General features: G+C 46.1%; 1 long non-coding RNA gene across 1 annotated transcript; it reads left to right on the forward strand.

The window, feature by feature from the left end:
* The first annotated feature begins 507 nt into the window (after positions 1-507).
* On the forward strand, positions 508-4,327 carry LOC310842161. Its single transcript, XR_014562948.1, has 3 exons — positions 508-749; positions 791-1,721; positions 4,051-4,327. It is a non-coding gene; the product is annotated as an uncharacterized lncRNA (long non-coding RNA).
* The last annotated feature ends 1,677 nt before the right edge of the window (positions 4,328-6,004 follow it).

Below are 6,004 nucleotides of genomic sequence, written 5' to 3' on the forward strand. Positions count from 1 at the left end.
ATTTGGGGGAGTCAGGGATACAGAGTGGAGAGGATCAGGAGCAGAGGTTCTGTTGTGCAAGCGGAAGGCATTCCACAACCACAACGATTTCAGTAGCTACTACCCTATGACATAAATGTAGAACTGGTGGATTTTCTACATGTTCTGTATGTGTACACACACACACACACATTGTGGAACCTCGGTTTTCAAATGTAATCAAATGTTTAGGGAAGCTTTTAATGTGCAACAGACCACTGTATTTTAATATTTTGTTGGAAGCCGCCCAAAGTGGCTAGGGAAACCCAGCCAGATGGGCAGGGTATACATAATATATTATTATTATTATTATTATTATTATTATTATTATTATTATTATTCATTCATTCATTCATTCATTCATTCATTATTAAATTTCTATACTGTCCTTCATCCAAAGATCACAGGGCAGTTCACAACGTAACAATATAAAATGAGAATACAAAAAACATAATAAAACAAAAACCAACAACCCCAGCTACCACAAACATATTGTTTTTGCTTTATTTATGCTTACGCACCAACAAGATACACAAAAAGAAATAGACATCATCCTCAAAAGGCCTAATTTTTTCCCATTCCTTCTGGTTTCTTCCTGGCACGGTAAGGGTGAGTCAGCAGTCAGCCTTTTGTCCCCGCCATTTTCACCTCTCTTCAATCCTTTCATCCTCCTTCCTCGTTGTGCTGGTCCCATGGGTTACCCGAGAGGCGAGGTCCAAGTCCGGTTCGTGGTCAATGGTGCAACGTCCGTAGAAGCTGAAGCTGGGCGCAGGGCAGGGAGCCGGGTGAAGTCAGGAACAGGCTTGCAAGTAGGGAACCAGGGCGGGTCAGGAGCTCAGGCAGGAAAGCAGGACAGGGTTCAGGCAGGAACTAGCAACCAACAATGTTGCTCCCGCAACTTGGGACTGGGGCTAGCCAGCTTTTATCTGCCCCGAGGCATAGGGTGGCCCCGATCCTCTGGTGACTCGCCTCTCCTGGCCTGGAGGTGAGCATTCCTCCTGCGGGAACTTAGTTCCTTCCGCCTCTCTGCTGTGAGCCTCTGCAGCTCAGAAGAGGCTGGAGGGTTACCTTGATCTCATTGCCCTCGTTCTTCCCTTAGTCCCTTTTAACTCTTCCAAAGCGGAGTGCCTTCCCTTGACCCGTCACACCGGACGCTCATTCCAGATCTGCTACAATTATGTCCTCTTCTTCAGGTGCTGGCCTAATACAGACCCGATGTCGGGTTATTGCCTTCTCAAGCTCTGGAAAACTCTTAAAGAGCTTTGTCACAACTGGTGCCGCAGGAGGCTGCTCCTTGTGCTGGAGCGGGGCCACGTTATTGTTCTTTTTGAGCTGCATTAAGCTTCTCAGTCGCCTGAGCCACTCTGTTCCGCGAAGGACAAATTCGCTGAACCTTCCTTCTTCCTGAAGGTCTGGAACTGACCGCATGGTTGCTGCTCTTTAAGGAGTCAAAATCAGAAGAAAATCCAAATCCTCTGCTTTGTCTCTTACCAACAACCACACCTACACACCTCTCTCTGTCTCTCCTCACTAACCCACAATGGACACCTGTAGTTGGTGGCTTTTAAGGGAGAAGCAGAAGATGTCACAAAGGAGGGCAGGCCATTGTTACCATGGCAACCCATCCACCTTGACCCTGGGCCCAACTTGCCCCCCCCCAATGGTTTTTAAAAACTTTGAAGCACCTGCTGTTCCGTCTGCAGGTGAATCTTCTCTTTTGGAGTTCATGTTTCTATATTGGATCATTCTTCATTCAGCCCCATTTCCAAAGGGAGACAATCCCAACATCCCTTGAAATGCTGTAGAAGACTCCCAAGTCTAGGGGTGTCCATAGCACAGGATTAGACAATCTGCTTTGCATTATCATCATCCTCATAGATAATCCTGGATTGCATCTCCAGCTGGGGCAGAGAATGTCCCCTGTCTGAAACCCGGTCAGTTGAGACGATGCTGAAGTGGATGGGTCAATGTCTGACTCTGTCCAAAGCAGTTTCCTATGAATATTCCTCTTACGTCATTTACCCCGAAGACAAGCATGCTAACTTCTCCACAAGACCAACAATCAATTTCTCCATTTAGAGGACAATATGGAAAAGTCTCTGTTTTATATACAATAATGCAAGTAGAAAAATCTTGAATATGACAGGAAGCAAAATTCTGGCCTATGTAATGAAGCAATAGGCAAAGGGTCCTGAATCAGAGCACGTTGGGGGGGGCATCTATCAGGGACTCTTCAATTGTGATCCCTGCATTGCAGGGGGTTGGGCTAGATGGCCTTGGTGTGGCCCCCAGTTCCACGATTCTGTAATTGTAGCTTTAGACTCTGTACTGGGTCCTGTTAGATTTATGCAGCATCACTTTTGTTTTCCCCCCCCCTTTTTTGTATTTGCATTTTATTCACTTGTTAACATTCTTATATTCCATCGGTAAACGTTGTCATATTACATTACAGGACTTACTATAATATAATTTCCAACATGTATACAAAAATTATATACAAATTTTATATTCCTAGAAAGAAAATGAAACAACAACAAAAAAAGAAAGAACACAGAAAAAAACTAAAACAAATCCCTCGCAAATCATATACATACCAGCACACTAGACTTCCTGTCTATCCCGTGGTATACTCCTTTTTTACAAATGAATGTACTCTTATTGTATATTTCGTTACATTTTATCTAATCCATTCCTATATCAATATGTGCTCTTAGTCTTATTTCTCAAAGTCTCACTATTATTATTATCCATTCTGGAAGACCCTCCAAGTTTTGAAATGTTTGAAACCTGAGGTGCAAAGGGCTGTCAGAAAATTCACTTGAGAAAATTGAAAAATACTCAGCAGAAGCCGTTCAACTTCTGAGGCGCGTTCGAAAACAGAAGCATTTGTGTTTTCGGCTTTCGGGTTCCGAAATGTTCGTCAACGGAGATGTCCGAGAACCGAGGTTCCACTCTATATACTTAGAATTTATTTATGGGAAGGTTTTTATTTGGAATAGTTTCCTCTCCCACATCCCTTGCTCAAAAGCTGAATTGCTCATGGCAGCTTGCAACCGTCAACTCCAAAACCAAGAAATCCTTCTTCCAAATTCGAAGGGGGGGGGGGATTGGTAAGTGCAACAGACACAAATGACACTGTTTCCAAAATAAGGTCAAAGGGGGAACTGCTAATGATGGACTCATGAGTCTACCAGGCTAAAGGTCTGCCACAGTTAGAATGTGCAATTCCATTGCACATTAGTAAAAAGAAAACAGGAAAGACAGATCGTGAAGCTGAGGCTCCAATACTTTGGCGACCTCATGAGAAGAGAAGACTCCCTGGAAAAGACCCTGATGTTGGGAAAGATGGAGGGCACAAGGAGAAGGGGACGGCAGAGGACGAGATGGTTGGACAGTGTTCTCGAAGCTGCCACCATGAGGGTACGAGGCCGTGATATGTGGCTCACGCGTGCTGAAGGCCCCGCATTACCTGAAGGCCACCCAGCATTTTGTCACCCGGGTGACTGCCCCCATGGCCCCCTTCCTCCGCTCCTGCACATACTGTGTCAGGGGTAGGCAGGAGTTTATTTCTGGAATCAAATAACAAGGAAATGGGCACTAAACAGATCCATGCTATATTCTATTCCATCATTTTTATGGAAGTGGCTTTTGCACCCAGTGAAAGTTCAAAGATAATGCGGAAATTAACTGTTAGGGAAGTGTCAGGGAAATGGAACAAGCTGCTGTGTGGATGCAGCCTCAGACTGGGTCAAGAGCATAGCTGTCAAGCGTCCCTTATTTGGCGGGACAGTCCCTTATCCCAGCGCCATGTCCCTTATTGATGAAGCTTCATTTGGCTGCTGGCTGGGCTCTCTGCCTTTGGCTCAGAGGGGCTCAGAAGTTGAACATACCTGTGCCCAGAAAATCCCTTATTTTGGCTGCTGATCCCTTATTTTCGAGGCTGCTGGTCCCTTATTTTCAAATCTGTAAGCTGACAGCTATGGTCAAGAGATGCTTGTTAGACCCACAAACCCTTGCATGCATTCTTCCTAGGTGTTTGCAGTTCCCTCTTCGGAAGTGGGAAATAACCCATGGAAATGATCCATCGCTTCTGCCGCCAGCTGAAGAGACTCAGGGAATTTGCCACCTCTCGCCCTCCTTGCCGGTCACTGTGGGAAGAGAAGTGCGGCAAACTGTTTGCGCAGCCAAACTCACCACACATTCCCAAGCACTTTGTGGATTTAAACGGCTGTGCAAACAATCACAACAACGCTGGGACCGAGCAGAGGAGGGAAGCTGCAGCCAAACCTCGCACGGCGAAACAGGAAGCATAAAGCAGGCACCTTGCAGGAGAAACACCAGTTTAAAAATAGCTGCTATCGTGTGATAATTTATTGCCCGATAATGGGGTACTGTGACAGTTTATTCCAGGAGCTGCGTGGCTTGTTTGCCTTCATGTAATGCCGTTGTACAGAATGTGATGTGTAATTGTTTAAGCAGTTAACAGCATCGGTGTGGGTAAACGCTGCAGTAAACTGCCTAGACAGGAAAACTGGCTTCATTGCAGCCAGAATGGGAAGGAGCATGAGAACATGGGAAGCTGCCATATCAATACATCAGTCAGGACATTGGTCCATCTAGCTCACTATTACTGTATTACTGTAAAACCAGAGCAGCTCACAGAAATGTTGTTTACCTTCCTGCTGAAGCGATACCTATTTATCTACTTGCACTTTGATGTGCTTTCAAACTGCTAGGATGGCAGAAGCTGGGACTTAGCAATGGGAGCTCAACCTGTCACAGGGATTCAAACCGCTGACCTTCCAATCGGCAAGCCCTAGGCTCAGTGGTTTAGACCACAGTGCTACAACATTGTAGCAACAACAACCCAGGGTTTCCCACCTAAAGAAACTGACATGGACCTGAGTGAAAACTATATACACAATACTCCTGGTGGCCAGGCTGAGAACTTCAATACATAACAGTGACCCCATGGACCAGAGCACACCAGGCACTCCTGTCTTCCACTGCCTCCCGCAGTTTGGTCAAACTCATGCTGGTAGCTTCGAGAACACTATCCAACCATCTCATCCTCTGTCGTCCCCTTCTCCTTGTGCCGTCCATCTTTCCCAACATCAGGGTCTTTTCCAGGGAGTTTCTTCTCATGAGGTGGCCAAAGTATTGGAGCCTCAGCTTCACGATCTGTCCTTCCAGTGAGCACTCAGGGCTGATTTCCTTCCGAATGGATAGGTTTGATCTTCTTGCAGTCCATGGGACTCTCAAGAGTCTCCTCCAGCACCATATTTCAAAAGCATCAAAGTTAAAAGTAGGAGTCAGCAAATGTTTCCTCCTTTTGCTCTTCAAAACATGGCAACCCTAATTTTTACTCTACAGTTCTATGAGTCCATGATTCCGAGGTGCCCTGAGAAAGAGGCAGAACGGTGGGTTTCGAGTAACCGATGGGCAAGCTTCCTTGCAGCAGTCATGAGAAATGGCATGCTTTTTTTAAATATTAAAATGCGAAAACCACCCAACTAAACCCCAACCAAATGAGCAGCTTTGTGTGCATCGTAATCAGGTAGAGTTTGAGACCTGAACTGTTTTGCTTCATAATTACTCCTCCACGTTTCTCGACGGCTCTAATGAAAACGCTGGCATATTGGTCGCTTTGACTGCCAAGCGATATGGTCGTGCCCTCTCCGCAGGATCCAAGTACAAACATGCCTGGTAGGGCCTCTCGAGGGGGCGGCCCGGCTCTGCCGTCACACTGCCTAACATATGTAGGTGCACCTGAAAGCTACAGGCTGCTGCTTCCCAAGGCCCTCGCTTGGCTACCTTTGGCTCCGCTGCCACCAAGGGTTAATTTTCTAATGGCTGTTTGCCGCTAACGCTGGCCAAGTTTTCCATCGCCTGCAGAGCGCCACAAGCTGTGATTTGGAGCCAGAAAACACTATTAATTTTCTAAATACGAAGGATCACATATGTAAACTGTCTGGTTGCATAACCA

This window comes from Podarcis gaigeae (genome assembly GCF_964106915.1).
Source record: "Podarcis gaigeae genome assembly, chromosome: 3".
Taxonomy (NCBI): Eukaryota; Metazoa; Chordata; class Lepidosauria; order Squamata; family Lacertidae; genus Podarcis; species Podarcis gaigeae.